The following is a 24,926-nucleotide window of genomic DNA, read 5'->3' as shown; positions in this document are numbered from 1 at the left end:
GCACCATCTACCAAAATCAAATTGAAATGGATTGGAGACTTACATTTGAGGATCTCTGACTATAAAAATAATTAAAAAAAATAGAGTGGGAAACTTTATGAACTAGCTCTTGGGATTTTTTTTTTTTTTTGACACGACACTAAAAACAAAACACCAAAAAAATAAAAAGATATACTATATTAAAAACCTTCTGCACAGCAATGAAACAATTAATGGAGTGAAATGACATACTTCAGAAAGGGAGAAAATATTTGGACACCATATATCTGGTAAGGTGTTAACATATACCGACATTTGGTTTTTAAGAAGTCATCAATCATGAATCAGAACAGTTAAGTTTGCTAGGCACCTTCTCTATCCAGTATGTCCCTTCTGTTGAGTGTCATATCAGTCCCTTCTCATAAACTTGTACTGGCACATATACGTTGGAGCTTTATATCAATATATTATATCAATATATAATATACAAGAAAATACCTGTGAACTCCCTTGAGTTCACATAGCAATACGTCGCATAGCAATGGAGGATAGATGTAGGTAATACTGTTTTAAGTTCTTAAACTTGATTTGTCTCTAAGCAGGAAAGTAAAACTTGTTGTATTCATTAGAATTAGCAAGAGATCTGATTTGGCGCCTCCTGAAAGTGTTCACCCTCGTCAAGATCATCCTCAAATGGTCGATCAGAGAGCAACGTGTTTTAAACATACATTATGAGCTTCTCTCCCATTCAACTGTGTGACAGTTTAGTGACAATAGCATTGTCCCTTTTCCTCCATGCCCTCTTATCATGGCTGTGATGTGGGGTCTCAGATGCCTGCTTCCAGTGGCTCTCATTCCATAGCCCCAGGAGTCTACATCTGGCATCTCCTCTCTTGGAAGCAATTCTGTCCCTTTGAAGTCTTTCTTCGTGGCTGTATTTGACCCAGATGAAACTAAACCTTAGGCTTGCTTTCCTAATTTTCCATCTTGGATTTTCAAACTTATCAAACATAATTCAATTTTAGAAGAGGATAGAAAAAAATATATGAAGCTGGAAAGGAAGAGCTAAGATTTGGAACTAATATAATTATATTCTTTAAGGATCCAAGAGAATCATCTGATTATTACTTTAAAAGGTAATTCAGTAGTGTGCCTAACAAAAAATTAATTTTTAAAATCCCTAATTTGTTTTCCTACACATAAATAAGTAGATAATATAAAAGGAGTACATATTCTACTTCTAACTGAACCAAAAAAGAGAGAATAAATATCAAGGAAGACTCTTATTAAGAAATGTACAAGATATTAAAAGAAATAGGCAGCATTTTACTAAAGAATGTAGAAGACTTGATTCAATAGGACATATCTGTTTTTGAAGAGATGATAGTACTTATAAAGCTACTCATTCTTCCTAAAATAACCTCCAAAATGAGATCATTCTAAATTTCATAGAGGAAGAAAGAGATGTAAGAAAATAGCTAAGCTAATTAGCAAAAGAATAGTAGTAAGGGGGATTGACATTTTAAGAAATATTATATATACTTTTTTCTTTTTGGTACTGGAGATTGAACCCAAGGACATTTTACCTCTGAGCTATCTCTGCAGCCATATTTATGTTTTGTTTTGAGACAGGGTCTTGCTAAGTTGCTTAAGAGCCTTGCTAAATTGCTGAGACTGAACATGACCTTGCAAACTTCCTACCTCAGCCTCCAGAGCCACTGGGATTACAGGTGTGTGCCTCCAGGCCTGGCTTATTATAAGCATTTCTTAATTAAAACATATTGATATTGGTATATTAAAACATAGTGGAAGAATAAGAAGAACATTAATTACTAAGTCCAAATACACTTAAAAGATTTGGTATGATAGATAAGGCATTAAAAATATATGAGGAATATCTAAGTCACTATGGGCCTTGGTAAATTATAAACCTTTGGAAAAATAAATAACTTGTCTGTATCAATATAAATTCTAGATTAATTGAATATTTAAAACAATTCAGATACAGATGGAAAGTATTAACAGAAAATATAGGACAATGTAAAGCTAAACATACAATATTAGAATGGGCCTTTTCTCATAGTTAACAAGGAACTAAACCAAGAAGAAAAACCAAAAAGAAAAATTAGATAATATTTACAAATTTATGTGAAAAAATTGCATAAAAGACATTGAAAGAAAGAATATGGATTGGGAAATGTTGTTAGTCTATATGCTAGCAATACCACCTCGATTCACCCACAACAGTCAGCAATCATGGGTCAAGATGGATACCCCACTGACTCTGATGGAATAGGCTTCATTTATTTGCAAGTTCACTTAGATTTACAGATGGATTAGGACAGGTGACCACACAGCACACACGGCACAACATGATGGATGTCTAGCATTGCTGAATTGCTTCTGATTATCCCAGTGGCTTCAGTCAGGATAAACATGGTCACAAGGCACATGCCTGGGGGTGTGTGGTCACCTCAGGTGAGAAGAGCTCTAGCTGTCCCTGAACTTCTACCTTGGTCATGGCGTAACTCCTCAAGGACACTTGCCAAGCCAACTTTGTTCTCCAGGGTACCTGCATCTCATTAATCCCCAGTTGCTTGTTAATCCCTGGTTTTGTCTATGGTTCCTAAAATTTTCCATACTTTCAAATTTTGATGCCCTGAGAGACTGTCTAAGGTGGGAACCCAGGTATTGGGAGTTAAAAAATATTCCCAGGTGATTACAATTTGTAGCCAAGTAAAACTTCGAGTTGCTCAACAAACTTGACAAGCAGGTGCAGATTCTTAGTTCAGTGTAAAGCATCAGTAGGATGTTGATCATCTTAGATCCAGTATGCTCCCGTGCGTTCCTTAAATTAATATTACAAGAAGGATTTGGCTAAAGACCAAGACTAGATGAAAAAGCTGTAGACCAAATGTTAACCCTATCCTTCCCATGACAAAGGCTCAATTTCCTTAATATCTAAGGAATATCAGATGCAGTAGCCACTAGCCATATAGGGTTATTTCATTAAGTTAATTAAAGTAAAATAAAATAAAAAATTAAGCTCAGTAGTACAGCATGTGCTTAGCATGTGGAAGGCCTTGGGTTTCATCCCCAGAACTAAATAAATAATAAGCAAATAAACAAAGGAAATAAAGTTCTTCAGTATTTGTAGTACTTCATGTATTTGAAGTACTGAATACATAGTACTTGTGGTTACTATATTAGTGGAGTTATTGCATATTTGTGTCAACACAAAATTTTGTACGACACAGGCACAAAACAGTCTAAAGTTAATGGTAAAAATAAAGCTTTAATTATTTTTTAAAGAGACAAAATGTAAGTGGGCAGTTCATATAAAGGAAAAAATGACAGAAATATACAAAAGTATCTTCATCCTTATTCTAGATACTTCCTCAAAAACAAGAATAAATGAGAGGATTTAAAACTATGGTATTGTTTAAGACATTATTTTCCAAATTGTGCACACAACAAAATAATAGTTATGCATTTACTATAATGCCTTTTCTTTGAATTTCTTTGAACTACTGCATCAAACCCAAGATACTAGTGGTTAATCCAGGAGAAAGCTAAATAAGAGCAAAATAATCTTGCTGCAATCCACCAGCATTAGGTCATTGGCTTAAGTAAATTCCAGTACCTCCAAACAGTGGAATAGTGCCTAGCCATCAGAAGGAGATGGGGTGAGAAGATACGGACCATTCTGGAGTGAATTCCAAAACGAATGCAAAAATTTGAAGTGAGCTGTCATTTGATAATAAAAAATGAATCTTGAGTGAAGAGAAAGAGATGAGGGGACAATGGAAGAAATATAGGTGTTTATTAGAAGAACAGGCAAAGATTGGATTTATATAAGGTTTCAAATGGGATAAAGCAAGATGCAGATGAAAGAAACAAAGGATAATAGAGTAGAATGGATAGGAAGGAAATCGTAAAAGTGTTGGGTAGTTAGGGAAAATGGATTGCATTAGGCAGCTCCAGAAAAACACAACCAAAAAGAGTCTATATAATAATCGTATTGATAAGATTATTTATCAATATATAAAATTGATTATCTTATTAATAAATAATGCTTACTATTTATTAACAAGATTATTTAAATATAATATTATTTTGTGAAGACCATAATACATGTATAATCTTATACATAAATACTGGGAATTGGCTCACGTAATCATGGAGACCAAGCAGTCCTGTAATCTATTGCCTGCCAGCTGGAGAGTCGGGGAAGCCGGTGGTGGTGTCATTGAAACCAGACTCTGACGGCCGGAGGAGCTCAAATGTACAAAGGCAGAGAGGGAAGCAGCTGTTTAAGGAGAGAGAGGACTTGCCATGCTGGGCCTTTTTGCTCTGCCCTCCGTGAGTGGGCTGATCCCTCCTCACACCGGGGAAGGAGAGCTTTTCTGTCTGCAGACACAAATGCCAGTCACTTCTGCAAACACAGATTATACCAGCTTTCTGGGTCCCATTGGTCCAAAATGACACAAAAAATTAAGTTACATAGATAATAGAGATCTCCTACTTGTTATAAGACAATGTCTTGTAACACTTATTGATAGAGGCATTTGGAAGTTAACAGTATGAAGCATTATATATTATTTTTTGGAATTTTGGTGGCAATTTTAGATGCTATGTAATGACTGGGTGGCACTCAATGTACAGCAGTGGCCTCTGATCTTTGACTACATTATGACAGAGTAGGAAAAAAGAAGACCTTAGTTCTGGTTCTGAATTGTTCTCTGAATCAGTGCCCAGTCAGAAAAATCAGAAATTACCTCGGGCATCCGAAACTGGGAAGTCATTAGAGGAAATTGGTCGCAGGTGATGGAAAAGCAGGGCAGCCAAATGTGAGATGAGGCAACTCAGAATTCAGCAGCAGCAGGAAGTTCCTGTGACTCCTAAGCTGAGGGATCCCGAGGAGGGAATCCAGAGCCCAGTGCCTGGCAAGGTCCAGCTGGAACCGGAAGCACGGCAAGCGCTGTCCAGGAGAGGGTTCTGGAAGGCAGGATCCCCTCAGGAGCGGGAGCCTTGTAAAAGACATAGCGGCTGCCCAGGAGCTGCCGGAGGCAGAGGGTGAGTGGGGGGGAAACACCCTGGCCCTCCCCTCCCTTCACCGGAAACCATCCCTCCCACCGGCACTGGAGCCTGGGCTACTCAGTCCACATCACTTAGCTCCCCATGTTTCAGATCCGGGTCAGGAAAGAGTGATCCCGGTTCTGAGTGAAACAGGAAAAGGACCAGGAAAGCCCTAAGAAGGTATTTACTAAAGCCTAATATCTGTGAGCTGCTGCTTCTGCCTCCTCTTTTTCCTCCTCCTCTTCTTCTTCTTCTTGTTAATGTGGAACTTTTTTCACACAAACACAGAAACACACACTTTTATTTTTAAAAATGTGCACATTTTTAACTGACATAATAATTGTATACATTTTTGGGATACAGTGTGACATCTCAATGCATGTGTACAATATATGGGGGTCAGATCAGGTTTGAGCTTCGTTTTCTTTGCTGATAGAATGAGGGTGCAGGGAGAATCTCTCATCCCCCTTCATTTTAGAAATGCGTGTTTCCCCCCAACCCATAGACTAATATTTGAACACCGAGGACATTGGGACTTGAGATCCTAGGTTCCCGCCGTCGTTCTCTCTAACTAGCCTCACACATGCACCATTCTTCTAGTTCTCTTCTCTCCTGCTGAAGTTCGTTTCACAAGAACAGTCTTTTTGTGCCCTGTAAGGAGGGAATCTAGGAAGAAGATTGAACTGTGGGTTTAGGGTTATGTTTTTATACATAATCTACTTTAAGCAAGTAGAATGTTATCCTTGATAAATCATGAGATCAATCCTCTAGTATTTATCAAAACATATTGTAGTTCAAAGCATAAAATTTCAATGTGGGGAAACTGGCATTGCTTTGTTCCTCACCACACATTTTGCAGATGCCTGCCGGGGCTCTCCACTGAGGACCAGGTGGATGAGTGTACATGTGGATTGGCACACATCTGTGGTCATTTCTGGGATGGAGTGTCACATGCACTCCATGTGCAAAGGGCCACATGGAACTGGATTCTATTGAAATGGTTTGCTTGGCGGGTAGACCCCATGGCTCTGTCTTCCTCTAAACCTGGCGGGTTCCGTCCACTGTTTCCTTACTGATGACTCGAATCTCAGATGCTTAATATCTGCTCCTAAGCCACGCGCCAGAGTCCCTGGTACTTCCGTACTTCCTTCCTGGGTCACTGTCTTTCTTTCTCTGTGGCATACTTGCCAGACCAGCTTCCATCATTCCTTCCCACCTCGGGGCCTTCCAACCACCGTCAAGTCCCTTGCTTGTCAAGCTTCCCCCCGCCTCATCACTTTTCCAATAGTCACTAAACTCCCTCTAGGGTCTTATTCATTTCCAGTGACATCTGCCATAGTGTCATTCCCAGGGAGTCTCCCTGGATTATTTTGTAATAATAATCCTGTGTAACCTTAATCAACTGAATTTCAAACTCGTCTTTTTCTTTCTTGTTCTGTTTCCCTCTACCTGTATGTTGACCTTCATTCCCAAAGACACCCTGATACAAGTGAATCTCCAAATGCTACTGGTTAAAATGCATGCTCTGTATCTGTCTTTATTAAAAAAGTATATTCACTTATTAATCAAGACTGCGAATTCCCGGGAGATAGACACTCCATGCTGTTGTTACGGTGTTTGAGAATCGACATGAAGGATGCTATTTTAGCATAAGGAGATGCTCTTGTGATTACTTGAGATCCAAAATACAATAATCCAGTGATGTGTCTGTTCCTTTCCAGTGCAGAGATCTGTGTGTGTACTAGACCCGGCATTCATCTGATATTTTGTATAAATATGTAAAAGAAACACTTGCAGTCGTAAGAACCAGGTCTTGAACTCTATGGCTTTCTCATCTATATTCCCAACTCCCTTTAGGAAACATACCTCGATGTTGGCATTGTCTAAAATGATCTCTTCCTATTATCACAAGTATCTTACAGCTTTCTGAAGTGTTTACAAAGAATAATCCTTTGGGTGGTTTAGAAGAGTCGTGGTTTAGAAAAGATTCAAGTTTTAGGGCATTTGTCCAGAAGTAACTGAGAACATAAAAGAAGGAAAACAGGAAGCACCAATCTTAAGGCATGGCCCACAGAGCCACATCTGTAAATCAGAGAGATGCCGCTCAGGAGAAATCCTATTTGGTTTGTATTCTGCAAATGAAATTTTTATTTGGTTTTGAACCCCCATCTTGCATTTTGTATTTCTTATTGTTATTATTAATCTCTCATACTGGAAGCTTGTCTCCCTTTTAGAGCCTTGAATATTTTAAGTACTTAATAATAGGATTCTTTTTCAATAAGAGACAGAGAAGAGAAAAATTGCTGGAGCAATGAAAAGATATCCTCAGGGAGCAATAGCTTTATTACAATATGTCAGAATCATCATGAGTCAGGGGCAGGCTGGGGAATATCAGTTTCAGGAAGAAAAAAAAAACCTTGTATTTATTTTAACAAGTTTATGGAAAGTTGGGGAAATTATCCTAAGAGCTACAAAGTGGTACTAGCAGTCCCATCTTTACACCTTGAAATAATGAAAGGTTAAAAAAAAATTCAATATGTCACTTTGGAAACAGATTTTTCAATCCTTAGATCAGAATAAACACATGAATTAATTAAGTTCAAAGTGATATTTGTACTGTCTAAAAATTTTTATGTCAGAGATGACAGGTAAATATTGAAATTTCTCCAACTTGGAAAGCAATTGGTCTCTTCAGTTTCCTTGTGCCTGTAAATTCAAACCCTTTGAATGTGTACACACACAACCCTTGAATTTCCATATGAATGTTCTCATTTTCTTACTTCATATTTTGAAAACTCCTGAACCTTTGAGTATGTAATCTATCTGAGCTGAATGAAGTATATATTTGGCTATGGCAAAATTTTATTAAATAAATATTCACCATGAGGAACTTTATTTTGTGTGATTTGAACAGGCATATATTCATGTATTCTTTCTGTCTCATCCTACCTTGGACATTGCATGGAATTTTCCCCTGGAGACTTACGTGGGAAACCTGTGCAACTTTGCATGTTCAACCATAGAATATGGTTGTCCCTTGCCTCTGCTCTAGAGAAAGTCCTTGTGAGTCATCCTCTCTTCCACTGATCTCACCATCCCCAGGCATCTGGTTTGGAAACAGAGTAAGCATGATGATCTGATCATATGGGACCAACATAGCAAAAGTCATTAGTATGTCCTTTGGTTTTCTGCAGGCGAGCTTGCAGGGGCTTTATGGAGGTAGTGAGCCTCCTTCTGATGTCTGAGTCGGGAGAGACTGAATAGTTGAAATGTCAGAGTGAGGCCAGTTCAAAGAATTGGAGCCTCAGCACAAAAAGGAGATGAGGTGGAAGGCTTTGAGTGGCAGTTCAGGAATGTCATCTGTGATCAGATGCTGTCACGAGCAGGCTCCATCTCCTGTAAGATGTGTGGTCTTGGGCAGGTTGCATTCACCTCCTCTGAAGAACAGAGAGTGAACACTAACTGCAAATGAAGAGGAGGAAGGGGAGAGAGAGAGGAAAAGAGAGGACAAGACAGGGAGAGGTGTAGGAAGGAGAGAGCAAGGAGGGAGGGGAGCAAGAAAGAGAGGGAGGAAGAGAGGAAAAAGAGGAAAAGAGAGAAAGGAAAAAAGGGAGAAAAAATCTTTTCAAAATTTAATGCACCCCCCCCAAAAAAAAAAAAAAAAAAAAAAAAAACAACAACTCCATAAAACCAACAAAAACTCCCAAACGTTTCCACTTCATGCAAGACAAATGAGATCTGGGGTTATCAGCAGTTCAGCTAAAAAGTGAGAGTGAAGCCTTGCTGACTGCAGTGTGTGCAGCAGGGAAACCTGGTGAGGGGCGGAGGAGAGGACATGGCCACGCCCAGCCCCCACGGCTGGCCTGCAAAGAAGGGAGAGAAGGGCAAACATTAAAGTGATTCCGAGGCATCGGGTGGGACAGGAGGATCCAGTTCCTACTTAGCTTTGAAGGGAGACAGGTGTTCTTATGGAAGAAGAATAAAGAAAATGAAAGATGGGGTTGAACTTCAGTCTGTAAAAGGGTGTTTTGGGTGCAGACAGGTCACATATTCACTGAGCACAGAGCTGCTAGGAAGACTCCTGACAGTACCTGAGCCAGTGCTCACAGGCTGAGGCCCCCAAGGGACACTCCCAGCTGTGTACAGCTGCCTGTGTGCAGGTGCTGAGGGCACAGGTGCTTCAGTTGACCCAGGGTTTGAATTCAAAGGGATACCATAGTGGGAGGACACTAGGACAAGGACACAGAGGGCTAGCAGGGGTCTGGAGGAAGGGAAGAGTTAGCACCGTGTAGGGAAGGAAGCAAAGTGTGTGTGTGTGTGTTGGGTGGGTTGGTGGGCTATTGCATTGGTCAAAGTTCTTTAGAGAAACAAACCCAGTTGGGGTGTGTGTGCAGTGGTGGGTGGGGTGGGAGGGGATGTGTTTAAAGGAATTGGATGATGCTGTGGTGGAAGCTTAGCAAGTTCACATCTACAGGGTAGGCTTCCAGGCTAGATGCCTGGGGCAGAGCTGAAGCTCTAGTCCAAATATGGTCTATCAGCAGAATTCCCCTTTTCTAGAGAGGTCGGTTTTGTTTTTCTGTTAAGGCTTCCAGTTGATCAGAGGAGGCCCATCTACATAAGGATGTGTAATTTGCTTTACTCATAGTCTACTGATTCAGATGTTAATCTCATTCATTTAAAAATGCCTTCACAGAAGTATCTAGAATGATGTTTGACTAGGTGCGTGGGCATCACGGTCCAGCCAAGTTGATGCATACAATGAATCATCACAGAGATGAAAGGTGTCTTCCACAAAGTGAAAGAGTAGAGGCTAAAAAGCAGCTAAGGGTGTGAAGGAGAAACAGAGTTGGAAAGATCTAATAATCTAAGATCCAAGAGTAGAATATAAACATTTACCATTAAGGACCCCCAGGGTGTGGGCAGAGATGTGTTGAAGAGAAGCTTTGTGAAAGTCATTTAGGTCAGGGTATGTTATGGGTCACCCACCAGGAGACTGAAGTGGAGAGTTGCTGAGAAGACGCAGTGAGTTGAGGAAATGAGAGAGAGGACCCAGCCTGGAGGGGGTCCAGCAGACACTTGTCACTCATAAAATGGGAGAGGAAATGTTTCTCTCTCTCTCTCTCTTTCTCTCCTCTCTCTCTCTTTTATTGTTGACTTATTTTCATGATGAGGAGAGAAACCTTATCTGTCATTGGCAGAAGACCTATTAAAATGCTCACTGACTCCAAGGAAATTAGCAGTGGGAGAAGTTGGCAGATTGCACTTTGTGTCTCCCAAGGTTACTTTGGATTCCAGGTGAGAAGGATTCACTATGGTTGTAGCACCTTGCAAAGACTTCTGTGTGCATTGCCTCATTATCTCCATCTTACAGAAGATGAACCCAAAGTTTCCAGGAGTTGAGCACCTCTCCTGGTTATCAACCAGTAACTGGTGGAGTCTGGATTAACAACCCAGGCTACCCAAATCCAGAGCTCAAACTCTGTTTTCATTTGATGCCCAAACTCCAAAAATCCTCTGATTAAAACCCACTGAGCACCCCAGGTGGATGCAAAATGTGTTAGGAAGGGAGCAGAGCAGTGGAAGAATAGGTAGGGGACTTGGAGGCATTGGGTTTGGGAAAGGATAGATGGCCTGTGTGGGTGTGGGCACAGGAGTGCCATGGTGTCACCATCTCCTTTGGATAGTCCACGTACAAGGCTTTGCTTAGTCCCAGGCTGATCCTGCCCCTGCTTTCAAGATATCCCTCAGACTCCCATACAGGACGTAGCTCCTCAGCGATTTTGCGCTTCCACCAGGTCTGCCTTCCATGCAGGAGAGGAGGTAGGGGGACAGCCAGGCACAGCTGTGCTTAGGTAGGGGTGACCTAGGGGAGACGGATGCTTGAGCTGCCTGTTTGCAAATCCTGGGAAACCTGAGCCATCTGAGTGTGGCTAAAGGAACTTTCTGTGTCAGAGGGCTTCGGTGCAACCTCTAGTCCTACAATTTATTTGGTTTGTGACCTTGACGACTTCAAATATGACTGATCTCCAATTTCCTTAACTATAAACTTACGGCCTCTGGTTATATATAAACTTTAAGGTTACCTGAACTCTAAGATCAACACTTGTAAAATACCTTTCATTCTGGACTATTCTTTGGGTGTTATGGATTCTAATTAAATCTGAGCCCCACTTTCTGGGCCTTAATAAATCACTCCAGTTCCAAGAACCATGAGGGCAATGGGAGAAAAGAACATAAGGGGATCATGGTTGTCGAAGTGACTGTGGTGACAACCCAGGAAGTTCACACATCCTGAGAGAGAATGAGATTGACAGCCACTCTGACACCTCACCTCTCCAACCCAGAGCTTAGTTTTTCTCCGCTAATTATCACTATATTCATACTTTTCTCTTTTGTTAACAATTTAATTTGTAAAATTCATTTTCTCATTTAAATGTTCTTTGGGATTTGAAGTTGGCATCGATTTTACTTTCTGAGCTGAGCTGAGTCACTTCCAAAATATTCCAATTTTGTCTTATTATTGCCACTCTACTTTGTGCATTGCTGCCAGGGGTCACACCCTAATTACTCAAGAGGTGTTTTATCATTTGTCTAAGATGCAGCTATTAATCATGCTTTTCCCTCCCAGTGGAACTGGTGATTAACCAAGCTGTGACACTGTCTTCCGAGTGACTTCCTATTTTCTACTTTTGATTTAGGAGTGACGTGCACACATCAGTTTCAATCACTCCTGACTGATCTTAGCTGGTTCTGACCAGGACAATGCTTCTCATCTTTTCTCTAAATTGATTCACAGATATGTAACACTCTGGTCCCCTGTTCTGTGCTTGGGTTAATGACATGTGAAGGATTTCTCTGTGCTTAAGTTCAGATTTCAAAAGATATGCTTAACTTGTAGATAATGGTGTGCATTTTGATGACCTCAGGGTGTGAAGTCCTTGGCTATGAGTCTATTTGTCTGCCTCATGTAATGACATTCACTCACATTTTATGTAGGGACAGTTCCATATATTTTTTGAGAAATTTATTTTATCAAATCAAACTCAGCTCTACTGTATTATCTCAAGATGTTGCTGGTCGATTATATTATGCTGATAAATGAGTTCAAAATGGCCCATGCATTTAGAACTAGATGACATACACTATAGGTTGTTTTATTTCAAATGATATGATAATGAGAAGGTTTATAGACTCTCATATGGAAATTGTTCAGGCTGAGGATGGTGATAGATCCCTATCCCTGCCCAGGGAATCCTGCTATTTCTGGCGTGGGCATGCAGGATTAGGGCTTGGGTATGTTGATAAAATCTAGCCCTCTGCATTATGGAATCAATCTCAGTTTTACTGATGAAAACAACATTGGAAGCTAGGTTTCCATGCTTTCCTTCAAATTCCAAGTTTCCTTTGAAAACAGTATTTCTATAAAGGGAAATGGTAACTGCACCTTGAATTCTGCATTTTTTATGTTTTTCCATTTTTAAAATGCTTATAATTATGTTAATAGACTCAAGTAAAATACAACAGTAAGATGACTAAGATATAGCTTTAAATGTGATTGGGGTCTTCTTTCTCTCTTGAAAACATTCATCAACCACTTACTGGTAAGTAGCGATTCTACTGCCGTGCTGCTGAAAGCTGCATTCTTACCATGGGGCGTACTTGGAACAGAATGCAGTGAACTTGAGCCACCCATAAATTTCTGAAGGCTGTAATGTCAGCAGTTGCCAAGGATGGAGTCAGTGTATGCTCAGGAAGTTCCACCCGGAGGATGTTTCTCCACACCACAAGCATCGATGTGTGCACCTGAGACTGCTGAGAAGTTACGACCCATCATGTGCTCGGTTTCTTTCTTCTAAATTAAATGCCTACCATTGTCTCATTATTGACCCTCCCTGGACTTGGCCTTCTGTTATTCTCACTGTGCTGTGACTTTCCCAAGTCATTCTTTATATCTTAGGACCTCCTTTCCTCTGCTTCTCATTACCATTTACTGACAATTACTATTTCATAAAGCTTTTTCAGGAAGTTATTGATATGTTCATGCTATTTCCCCCAAACTTTGTTTTCCATCAGCTGAAAAGGACTTTGTGTGTTTGTGAGAGAGAGTTAACATTCTCTCAAATCCAGCAGCCCTTGGCGAATTAATTCAGAGGCCATTCTTGAGTTTTTAAAGCTGGCCCTTTAACCACATACACCATCTTCCCTGTCCCTCCTCCCTGCTAAGTATTTCCACAGAGGAGACTCAGAGATATATAGCCCTCTCCATGAGAAGTTCCAGTAATTTTGAAGTTTTGCTCATGGAAGGAGATGAAGGTGACTTACAGTACCTGAGGAATTCTATTGGAAAGGGCTCCACATTCACAGCCAGGCTTCCAAAGCTCCATTTCCACTTGCTTCCAGGAGTTGGTTTTATTCAGACAACTGCACAAACAAGATGTCCTGTGAGATCACCGTGTGGTTCACCCCGACCCCTCACATTTGTTTAACCACCTTGGTAAAAACAAGGGGAAGAATATGGGTAGGGTATGCCACCATTTATTTAAGTAAAAACAATTGCAATATTCACCTATATTTCATCTTTGCCTATACCATGTAAATGGGAGTATAACCAAGAAAAGGAATTTTTAAAGTTTGCATCCATAATGACCTATTAGGAGAAGGGACAGAACATGGGTAAATGCTAGACTTTTCTGAATAGGTATTATTTTTTAGATTTGACTATGAAGCAATATTCACAATTTTACAATAATACACCACAGTTAGACAAAATGAAAAAAAAAAAAAAACAGGTTTCTAAATATCAAAGGTAAAATGAACAAACCTGTAAAGTTGAACGAAGCACCAGAAAGGAATTACTTTAAGTGTGTAAAATGGTCGTCTGTGTATGTTTCCTGTTTTAGATCCATTGCCAACAAATCTAAGCTCCTTAAGATTGTATTTCATTAGTGAAAGCAGTTTTTATTTAAAATATTGTATTGTGACTCTGAAATTTACTCTGACAAGGCAGTTATGTGACGATGTTAATATGATTAAAACCGTGTAAACAGAGAACAGGGAAGCAAATCCAACGTCACAGAGGTTAATATCCTGCGATGCTGAATTTGAGTTGGACTTATCAGTATAAATTCTGGATACATTTTTTTCTTGAAGAAAATACAGCTGTTTCCTAGTTCCTTCTGACAAGCAGTGATGACCAAGCTGGGAGTTAAACATTTATGAATCCATCACAGTGCTAGCTGTTCTTCCACCATTCCTGGAAGATGCTAGAACACCAACTCATTATTCTGAATACTGGTTCATAGAAGGAAAATCAAGCATACATTTACGCTTTTGCCGATTCACCTGCATCTCAGGGAAACCAAATATTTTTGATGAAAGGAAGTTTCTCTTTATGAAAGTATCTTACATTAAAGACAGGAATTGAAGAAGGGGTGATAAAGTCAGGACACCACCATTTTGTAAACTCAAACAAAATGATGCACTTAGAGAACATTACTGATGACTGACCATCAGAAACAGAGGCAGGCAAGTATCATGGGCCTGTTGATGGAAGGAGGGAATGTATCCTTTGGAGAATTCTGAGGAAAAGTCGAACCTAAATCAAAAGCCAAACCACACTTCAGGATCTCCCGACCAGCTTACGGGAAATAGAGGCTCAGAAGAACATGCCATAGGACGCATCGGGAAGCCATCAGCCTGCCATGGGCAACTATTGGAAAAACATGTAGCTTTTTAGAGACAAATTGAAAGGAAATGAAAGGGAGGGAGATCCATAAGTGAAAGGAGATTTAAGAGAAACAACAGCCACGTGCAACTGGAAATGTTTCACATCCCGATTTGAATAAAATTGCTCTTGTGTGCACACACAGGCACATACATGCTCGAGAGGTAAGTAGTCCACACAGGATGGTAAAGACACTGCAGAACTCTGTCTGAATGTTAGGTGTCATAATGAGATTGTGCTTTTGTTAAAACAACAATCCTTGCCATTGAAAGATAGGCTTTCAGATATTTATGTATGAAATAAAAGAATGTCTGGGGCTGAATTTCAACTTCTCTAGTAGGAAAGGAGATAAACCAGAGGAGACGTGGGCACAAAAGGAATAAAACTGGCCCCAAGGTAACAATCTATGAAGCCAAATATATCTGCCTTTTTTAGTTCTATTTTTCTACTTGAGTATATGATTGAAACATTCATAATAAAAAAAATCAAATGTATGTTTAAATTTTCTGTGGCTAAAGTTTCCCATCAGGCACAATGTGTTTTTACTTGCAATGAATTAAGTAGGGTAGTAATGACGCCAGGAGGTGACAAGTGGAATCGAGGATCAAGGTTAATGTGAAGTAGCTGTCTCCATCGGGGAAGGATCCAAGTGAGGATAGAGAAATAGAGAAAAGGGAGAAAAGACAGATTTCATAGGGAAGAAAATGAAAGAAATGAGGAAAGGAAGAGAAGCCAGGCCTCAGCCTCAGGGACATCTGAGCCCAAGGACTCTTGGTTTGGGCTGTGACCGACCTGCTTTCCCACACCTGGAGTGTGGGATGGAGATGTGATGACCAGTGGATCTGTCCTCTGGCACCCTCCACACGATGGAGTAGATGTCTTCTCTCTTCTTAGACACTCATGGCAGGTGACTGGAAGGGCCATGTGAGGTAATCGTTGTCAGGACCCCTGGATCATCTCGTCTACATCTGTCCAGGTTTTGAAAAATAATTTCATGAGCCACGAGATGATACCTTTTCAAACAGGATTTTATTTTATTATAATTTATCATTATCTAGATTTAAAGCTCTGTTGTCCCCCCCCCCAAAAAAAATATCAAATATCAGACAAAACTAGAAAAAGAAAACATGTCTTCCAAGGCAGGAGCTACAGTTGAAGTGTGTACTTAAAATTTAAAAACAGCAATTATTCAGTCAGCTATAATCTTTTTAAGGAAAATAGTCTAAAGCATAAATATAGTGGATGTGTATACGTGAGTTTATTCTGACACCTGACAGTTGTGACTTGTCAAGTAGAAAACAGCTCACATGTTAGCATCATAATTATAAATCTTTAAAGATCCTTTTTTTAAATCATGTTGTAATGCATTTTCATAATGCATTTTGCTGATCTGCTATGATGGTGCTTATTCTAGATGTTTCCAGATTTTACTTAAAGAATTAAAAGTTAGATGGTAAATATGTCTGATTCTCATTATGCCTTGTAGTTCTGTTTTATAAAGTCTCTGTAAACAATGGTTTATCAAATACTGATAATTGCTGTTGCCTCAAGCAACTGAAAGTTTTCACTGCTTCGGGCCTGTTCACAGTGACCACAAAGCACCTTGAATATTGATTTTGGAGTTACAAATAAATTTTAGCTAGTAGGTGAATTCACACAGAATCTGTGAATAATGAGAATTAGCTGTAATTTTCTATTTGCCTAAAAAATACTATCTGGGTCACTAACTCTGGTACATTCTTTCCACAATTTTTATGATCTTATTTACAGAACTTGCCTTAGGAAAAATAGTAAAGTGAGCAATTTTTTTTTTTTTTTTTAATCTTGGAAACTGCCTTGTTCCTTCTCAGTGGTAAACATTTTTTTAAAAATTCAATTTGAGTTTGTTCTCAGAAATTAATAAGCCTAAACTTTAAAACATGAGCTACCAAATGTTAAGTACCATGTCTGTCTTGTAAATGTTAATTTTCCAGAGCCCAACTTGGTGCTGGAAATACAATAGGTGCTCAGGAAATATTTAAGCATAATACATGGGTCCATATCATTAGGCATATACCTCCACTGTGGTACCCAGAATGGCCCTCCTTGGTCTTGGAACCTGTGAATATACAACTTTCCATGGTGAAGACTGCAGTGGGAATTCAGGTTGCTGGTCACTTGATGCCAAGCAGGAGTGGTGTCCTGGAAGTACAGGGGGGACTGGTGTAACCATAAAGAATTTTAAAAGCCACAAAAGTCTGAAGAGGAAATTCAGAGGGAGACATGGAGAATAGCATTATGCAGCCCAAGACTGTCTTGACCTTGTGTGGTTGGCTTTGAAGACAGAGGAAGTGGCCTGGTGTCAAGGAATCTGGGCACTTTCCTTGCTGGAAAAGGCAAGGAACCCAGCCATTTTCCAGAACCTCTTCAAGAAGCAAGTTCCACTGACATCTCCATTTTAGCCTTGTGAGGCCTGTGTCAGACTTTTGGCCTATCAAACTATAAGGTCATGAATTTGTGTTATTGGAAGCCACAAATTTTTACCAATTTGGTGCCACAGAAAATTAATACACACCAAATGGCATTTATTGCCTAATAAGAGATCTCACAAATTTGAAAATCCATTAAAATACACAGTGATGAATGTTTATTTGTCAGCATCAAACATCATGGTGAGGACTGAAATTGATATTTTCAGGGAAGCTCGTTCCTAGTCATCAAAGTTCACTATATGATTTGGCAGTTACTCATAAAATGGATTGATTGATTTTGTAAATAATTTGGAACCAATAGTCTATCTTGCCTTAGGGCTAAAATAATTGATTTTATCTCACTGTTGTTATTTTTGAGTGTGAGATAAATTAGAACTTCATATATTTACAAATCACGTGCTGAGTAATATTTCTGTATTTCTAAAAGCTTTATAATCGGGCTTTGTGATAAAATATGGTAAGATCAATTTTATAGTACTAAAAAAACTAAAAATTATCCTCTGAAACTTCAGAATTAATGTTCATGAAATCACCTAGCAATGAAATAATGAAAATTAATGTTGTTTTAAAAACCACTGAACATAGACAAAGTCTTGATTGCATTTTGTCAGCTAATGTGATTTAATAGTGGTTTAGATGTAGATGATTGTGTTGTCATAGAATGAAATAAGAGGATATGCAACACTAGGGCACTGTCTAGGCAGTAGGCCATGCTCACTGCAAAGCAACTGTTGCCATTCTTGAAAATGTCATTGTTTTAAAAGTGATTATTTTCAATTAATATTTTTTTGATTGGCATGTGATATATGTACATATGTATAGATATAATGTGATGTTCTAATTCATGTATGCACTGCATGGAGCTATCAACTGATTAGAGGATCCGTCACCTTAAATTTTAACCCTTTCTTAGGGTGAGTATGTTAAACATAGTAGAGAGATATCCCCTTTTCCCTCACTTTCTAGGCGAGTGAAAATATTTCATTTAAAAATGTTTTAATTTTTTGAAATCCAATACTATATGAATATTCATCATTAACAGATGCTTACTAGGCTACATTGCTCCAAAGTCAAGGGTTTTGTGTTTTCTATCAGTCACTACTTGAAAGGACACATACAAATCACCTTTAAATGTAGGTGGGTAGCAATTACTCTACAAGTCTTACCCTAGATTTAGCTAAATCAGCAAGCGTCTTTTGGTGTCAGGAACAAGACTGAGACATTCACCCAGAGAGTTCATTACCATGTTTCTGCTCATTTTATTCATCCTCAGAAAGGCAGCAGCTTCGTGCACTGCCAGGAATTGACTCTCTTAGGAAGTCAGCATTTTCCAAACATTGGTATAATCATCAAAATGCAAAACAAACAAAAAAATCCTCCAACTTTCCTCTGCAGAACAAAATACCATTCTTCCGTATTCGTTCTTATTTGGGGCAGTGATGAAGTGGTTCTGAAACCTTTAGCGGTGTACACTGAGCAGACTATTGACCAAATGGATTTGAAACAAATGAAGTCATATGGATTTCTAGTGTTTTTGCAAACATATCAGTTGGTTCTCACAAGGTGGAATGAACACAAAACAGGCAGGGAAAATCTCAAGGTATCTGTTATCCCATGTATGATGTGACTACTATCTCACTTGGAATAATATCACTCACTTCTTGTGACATACAGATGTGCATCTGTTGATTTTGTTGCCCTTCAGTGCCAGAAAGTATTTTGGAGATTTTACATAATCTACATATTTCTTATTTAAACCTAAATTAACAAGAATATGGCTTATTGACATTTTTATATTCAAGGAAGTAGAAATCAGGGGCTTTTCCAAGTCATACAACTGGGGCAGCATCTAACTCCAAGTTCAAGTCTGTCCCATCAATACTGCCCTGATTTCAGTGTAGAATCACTGACTGTGTGCTTCTTATGATAATATTTAATGAGCAGTTCTATGCTTTTACAGTAATTGTAGGGAAAAAATGGAAAGCAATTCTAAAAACAGGAAAAAACTTATGTGAACATTCATATTTAACATTATGTATGCATACAGAAGCCAAAATGCTTTTGTAATCTATTGAAACTCTCTCTGGTCTGTAATAGAGTGTATGTGTGTCCCTGAAGGAATGAAAGAAAATGAGTATTGCTAGGTACTCGCAAAGCTCAACTGTTAGGAAATCAATACCTGGTCATAATGAGCTGAAGCCATATGTAGGCAACACTGGTGCTGTTGCTGAGGCTGCGCAGACACAAGGTCATCCTGACTCTTGCACACACAAATCCACATGTCCCTGGGCACTCCATCTGCTTTGTGTTGTGTCTACCTCTGCAGATGATCTCACATTGGTGCTGTGGAGTTCATGCTATAGTGTTGCTGTGGTTCTTGTATCCAGCGTGTCAAAGGTGCTATTTATGGGGACCTGGTGACATCAGTGGTGGTGACCTAGTCTTTCCTCAGATATTCCAGTTCTTCCAAATATGCTACCCAAGTACTATGTTTGAGTTTGGTACCCCCAGAAACAGAACTTGAGGCAAGAATCTGAGTACAAGTTATTTGTTAGGAAGGTGATCCCAGGGAGTGGTCAGGGTAGGAGGGAGTGAGACAGAGAAATAGTAGCTGGTAAAGGGTGCAGCATGGATAACTGAGCTCAACCTTGCTGGAGAATTCTAGGAGCGAACATTATCCACCGGAAGCCAAGGGAGATGGGGTTATGCACCAGCTCTGGTTGGCCAGTGGAAGAGGGCTCGGCCTTTCTCCCTGGGGTATAGACAGAGCCTCAGGTAAACTTGCACAGAGCTGGAAGCTGGGATCTAGCAAGACACACCTGGGCATCTGGAAAGGGCAATGGCTTCTCTTGGCTGCAGTGGTTCTAATTTATTTATTGGGGTTAATTTGTCAAAGTCATGAAGTTCTTTGTTTGCCCTTGCACTTGAGGCCTGAGTGGGCTCGTACACGCTGAAGACCGGGATTTGGACTACAAAGGCCCCTGTCAGGTCTCTGGCCTCCTCCTTAAAACCTGTTTGTGTGATTGCCTCCCCTGAGAGAAGCCCAGTCAGTGTTCCTTGGTCATCAGCCTTTCCCACCAGGGGCCTCTACTCTGAACTGCAAAGCCACACTCTGTCTTCTGCCCCATAAAGGAGTACAAAAGCCCTACTTGTTTTCAGCAGGCATGGTTCGTTGCTTGGTCACATTGCGCAGGACAGCCCAAACAGAAAACTTGGGATGTGCCTTGACCGGTAACTTACCCTGTTCCCGTTATTCTGTGCCAACCAGGGTGTTTATTTCCTGCTCGTCCCCCTTAGCTCTCAGTTAACTTGAATTCTTCCTACAGCTTCTGGGACTTTGTCTTTCTCAAGTTTGGAAAGTACAGATTCTGGTATTTCTTTTAATTCTCACTAACTGTTTTTGTATACCGATGTGGACAGAAAATCACACTGACCGTTGGCTAAAGTGTACAGATTCCTCTGTCCCCTTGCACAAGATGAAGTGGTAAACACTTTGGAGGTAAATGAGCTCAAATGGTGTTTAATTCCACACGTCTTCCTATTTTCTGCTAGAACAGTTAACTTGCCTTCCTTCCCACCAGTGGTGGTCTTTCCAATTTATGTCCATCTTATAGAAATTGCTATTTGTAAAAATTTTCTGAAAACATGCTCAATGTCCTGATGTGCCCAAACCTTCTTGGCCTAGTGAGGATCAGGTTGGCATTTCATGGCTCATCCAGATGACACTGTATGGTACTCAAAGTCTGATCTACTCACTTGCAGTATTTGCATTGCTTAGGAGCTTCTTAAATGCAGAACCTAAGACCCCACTCCACACCTACCCAGTTAGAAACTTTGGGGATGAGGTCCAAGAATAGCATCCTGATAAGCCCTCCACATGACATATGATATGAAGCTGTTTGAGTAGCACAGTTCAACAGCTTTGCTACTCAAAGTGTGGTCCTGGGTCCAGTAGCATCAGTATAACTAGAGAACAGAGTTTTTGGAAACAGAACCTCAGGCCCCACTCCAGACCTCCTGAGTCAAAATTTGCATTTTAACAAGATCCCCAGGCAATTTGTGTGCACATTAAACTTTGAATAGCATCATTCCACAGGCTGTGGCTTGTATTTTCAACATCAAAAAACAATATGATGTATCAAATCACTCACTAAAATTAACATTAGAAAAGAATCTACTATATTTTAAATGGAGAGTTATGTTCCTAAGCATAACTCACCCAGAGGGAGTCCCAGTATTAATTTTGAACTCAAAGTTCTCATTGGAAAGCCATACACTAGGACATTGAGCCACTACAATGTGAGTCCTAACAAAGAATCAGCAGCGAAATAAGGGTAGAGAAAGCCAGATTGCAGAGCTACTTTCAACTTCATTATTCTTTAAAGACACCATAAGACTACTCAAAATGATTAGAACACATCCTTGAGGAAAATGGGGGAAAAATGTCTTCCCACAACGTGGAGTGCAGAGATTTATTTTCTAGCAAACACTGCCAGCTCTGCTCAAGCACATATTGTCATTTGGGAAATGTGCCTCAGTCAAACACAAAGAAAAAATAATTTTTTTTTGGAGTGTTGAATCTTTAGGGAGGGTCTCTGATTTGAAATAACAAATGGACACTGAATTTGAATTTTTAAAGCTTGCACATGTTCACAGATACCTGGGCATGGATTTATTTCCTGGGCCCAGATGTCCCTGAGTCTCTCAGCGTGGGGATGGACGGCTGTCACAGAAGGGCAGGCCATTATAGCTGCAGTGCAAGAGGAAGGAATGCCAGGCACTCCCCCAACCTGCTTATCCCTTGCTGTGAAATGAACACTTTTTCTCCTTACCTCACTGGAGAAACAGAGTCTGAGCATAACAGGTTTATCATTTTTTATCACAAAGATTTTAATCTCTATAAGCCTGTAAAATGGCTTTAACAGGCATGATTGTCTCAGTTTCATTCCAACATCACGCTCTTTTTCCTTTTGTTCCTGATGCGTTGCACTCATAGATTCTCCATCAAATTCACTGTCTTCACCAACTATCGGACAACTTTTTCCAATAGGAAAACAAACAAAACAAAGAAAAATCCCTGCAAACTCTAACTTAACCATTGCTCTGATTCTTCTCAACAATGGAGAACCATTTTAATATCCATATGGATGCTCCAGAATATGCCCTCGATGGACATGGGATGAATTGATCACTAAAACTCAGGTGTATTAATTATATCACAAAATGGGGGAGGCCACCAAGTTGAACCTACCTTGCACGGTATCCCTGGTCTCACACTTCTTTTCACCCCAGTGACAATAGGAATAGTCTCTATTGCTGAGGACTGTCATTCAGGACAGACACGTGCAGTCAGTACACGCTAAACTGGGCCTCAATCATGAGCCACACAACAGTCCTGGGTCCTCAGAGTGCTCACAGCCTAGAGGGGCTTGGAGGCCTACAAAAGAATTGAGATCATTATGACACAGTGCAAAGATTGTCCTAACTACCCTCAGGGTATCAGGTGAAGCTTCAACTTGGGTGAAAAGGGGAGGATGGGGACACTCTTGGCAGAGGGAAAGCAAACACAATGTACTTACTGAGGGAAAAAAAAAAAAAAAATGGCGTGTTCACACAGTCATGAGAGGCACCACGTGGGAAAGTGAAAGGCATCCCAGGCTGTATCTCCAGCCTCCCTGCAAAGAGACTTCTGCTTGCTGTGCTGTGTGAATGTCTGCTAAACTCTAGAAGCTCTCAATGCCTCTTCAGAGAACTGTTGGATCTATCAAGTAGCTATAAAATAACTCAAACATTAGGGGCTTAAATGAGTTCAGAGAAAAATATAGTCAATACAATTGCTTTATTTCATTTTTCCCAACAGAAACAAACTCTATTAGACTGTGAGCACTTTAGTGTGTCTAATATTTTCCCTGATTGTTTTTCCTTTGGATATACTTCTTCATGGGGATGAACAGGCATGCCAAAGAAAGAAAAATGAAATGAAGCAGGGAGAAAAGTTATGCCTATTTATTGTGGTGAGCTCTGGCTTCTACAACATCTGAAAATTCATGAGAAAATATGTACCTTTTAAAATTCATCTTTTCATTTGACATTCATCATGAGACATTCTGATCTTGGTGGTGGAATAGAGTTGGTCAGGGATGTTTACTTGTTTTGCAAGTTGACCTTGAGCAAGTTATTTAAATTGTGTCTATTTAAATGGGGCTTATTCTGGAAATCACAGATGCTATGCCCTTTACTTTCACTGAAATTGGAAAGGTTGGCTTTGCAGGTACATACCCACATGCAAATACATCCACATCTCATATCGTTTAGAAGTCTGAAAAGAGCAAATAGGTCCTCCAAATGCTAATTAGCTAAAAAAATGGAGGATGTTACATTTACTGATATTAAATTAAATGGTAAAATGATTTACTACATGGAGCTATAACTTTAAACAAATGGTAAGAGGAAATGGCCCAACTTCCTGCTGATTTCTAGAGTGATGGTTTTGTGAGTAGGCTTTTTTCTTGCCTTCTTTCCCCAAAAATTTTATAACATATTTAACTGCTTTTATAATAAAAGTTTTTATTTATTTAAACATAATTTGTACTTAAAAATAAAACACTTTTAATTGAAAGCTAAATTTAAATATTTTCAACATCTACTTAAATGTTTATTTGGTTCAATTAAAATATTTATTATTACCAAAGAAGTCTTGCCCCAAGTCAACAAATGATTGTGTAAAACATAGAAGGAGTGTGTAAGGAATACCACCTTTCTGAGGAATGATCCGTTTTTCACCTCTTCCTGCTTTGACAAGTGCCCAAAGGTGAATTCATCCCTTGATGTCTTGTCTTTCAATCAGAATAACCTGGGTGTGGGCAGAGCATACTTAGGGCCATGGTTACTCCCCTTTTCCTAAAGTGATGGATAGCTAGTTAATGTGATAAGTAGATTTCTGCTAATGGAGAATTAGTAGAACAACTAGACAGCTCAAACATTCCTCTCTCTCAGAGGAAAGCGTGTGTTTGGTGGGGTTCACCTCTGACGATGACCATCACCCTCTTGGAGGAATGGCCACACTGACCTCAGTGGAAGCAACTGGAAGGTAGCGAGACTGGGCTTCTGGGAGATCATGACCTTTTGAAGTGCCTAAATCTGATTCTTAGAGGGCGTTGGGGGACTTGACATTATTAATTTTATTTTTACTTCACTATTCCTTTTTCAGGCCAAAGTGTCTTAAAATAGGGTGTGAAAAATTATTGTACAGGAAGAGAAATTACATTTTAAAAACATCTTCGGTAAAAACCAGTGTACAAGGAGAACCTTTTGGTGGCTCTATTTTGGTCATACAAACCAGTAACAGTCACCAGCTTAATTGTGCCCCCTGAAAAGCTCTCTGGATGAAAAATGGTAAAAATAAAACAATCTTGATCATGAATGAGGACATACACTCAACATCTAAAAATATGATGTCAAGTTCATAATTTTGGCTTGTTAAGCTTTGATTATTAACTTCCTTGGTTTTTCATGATTCTAAATAAAAAACAGATGACTTTGCTTGAAATGTACATGGACATTAACCATTTAATTCAACAAATAATAACAGACATGCTGATGGCAATAATGGCCGCCACCAGGCAGTCACCACCAGAAACATACCCATGGTCAAAGAAAGTTGTGTACACTAC

General features: G+C 39.6%; 1 protein-coding gene across 1 annotated transcript in view; it reads left to right on the top strand.

Annotated features, from left to right (window-relative positions):
* Cntnap4 (contactin associated protein family member 4) overlaps positions 1-24,926 on the top strand; it is a 241,960-nt gene that overhangs the window by 83,486 nt on the left and 133,548 nt on the right. The gene's annotated exons all lie outside the window — the stretch shown is intronic.

The sequence above is a fragment of the Sciurus carolinensis genome, chromosome 16 (assembly GCF_902686445.1).
Source record: "Sciurus carolinensis chromosome 16, mSciCar1.2, whole genome shotgun sequence".
NCBI classification, from domain to species: Eukaryota; Metazoa; Chordata; class Mammalia; order Rodentia; family Sciuridae; genus Sciurus; species Sciurus carolinensis.
Note: the sequence above shows the minus strand (reverse complement) of the source record. Positions and strands in the feature narration are given on the sequence as shown.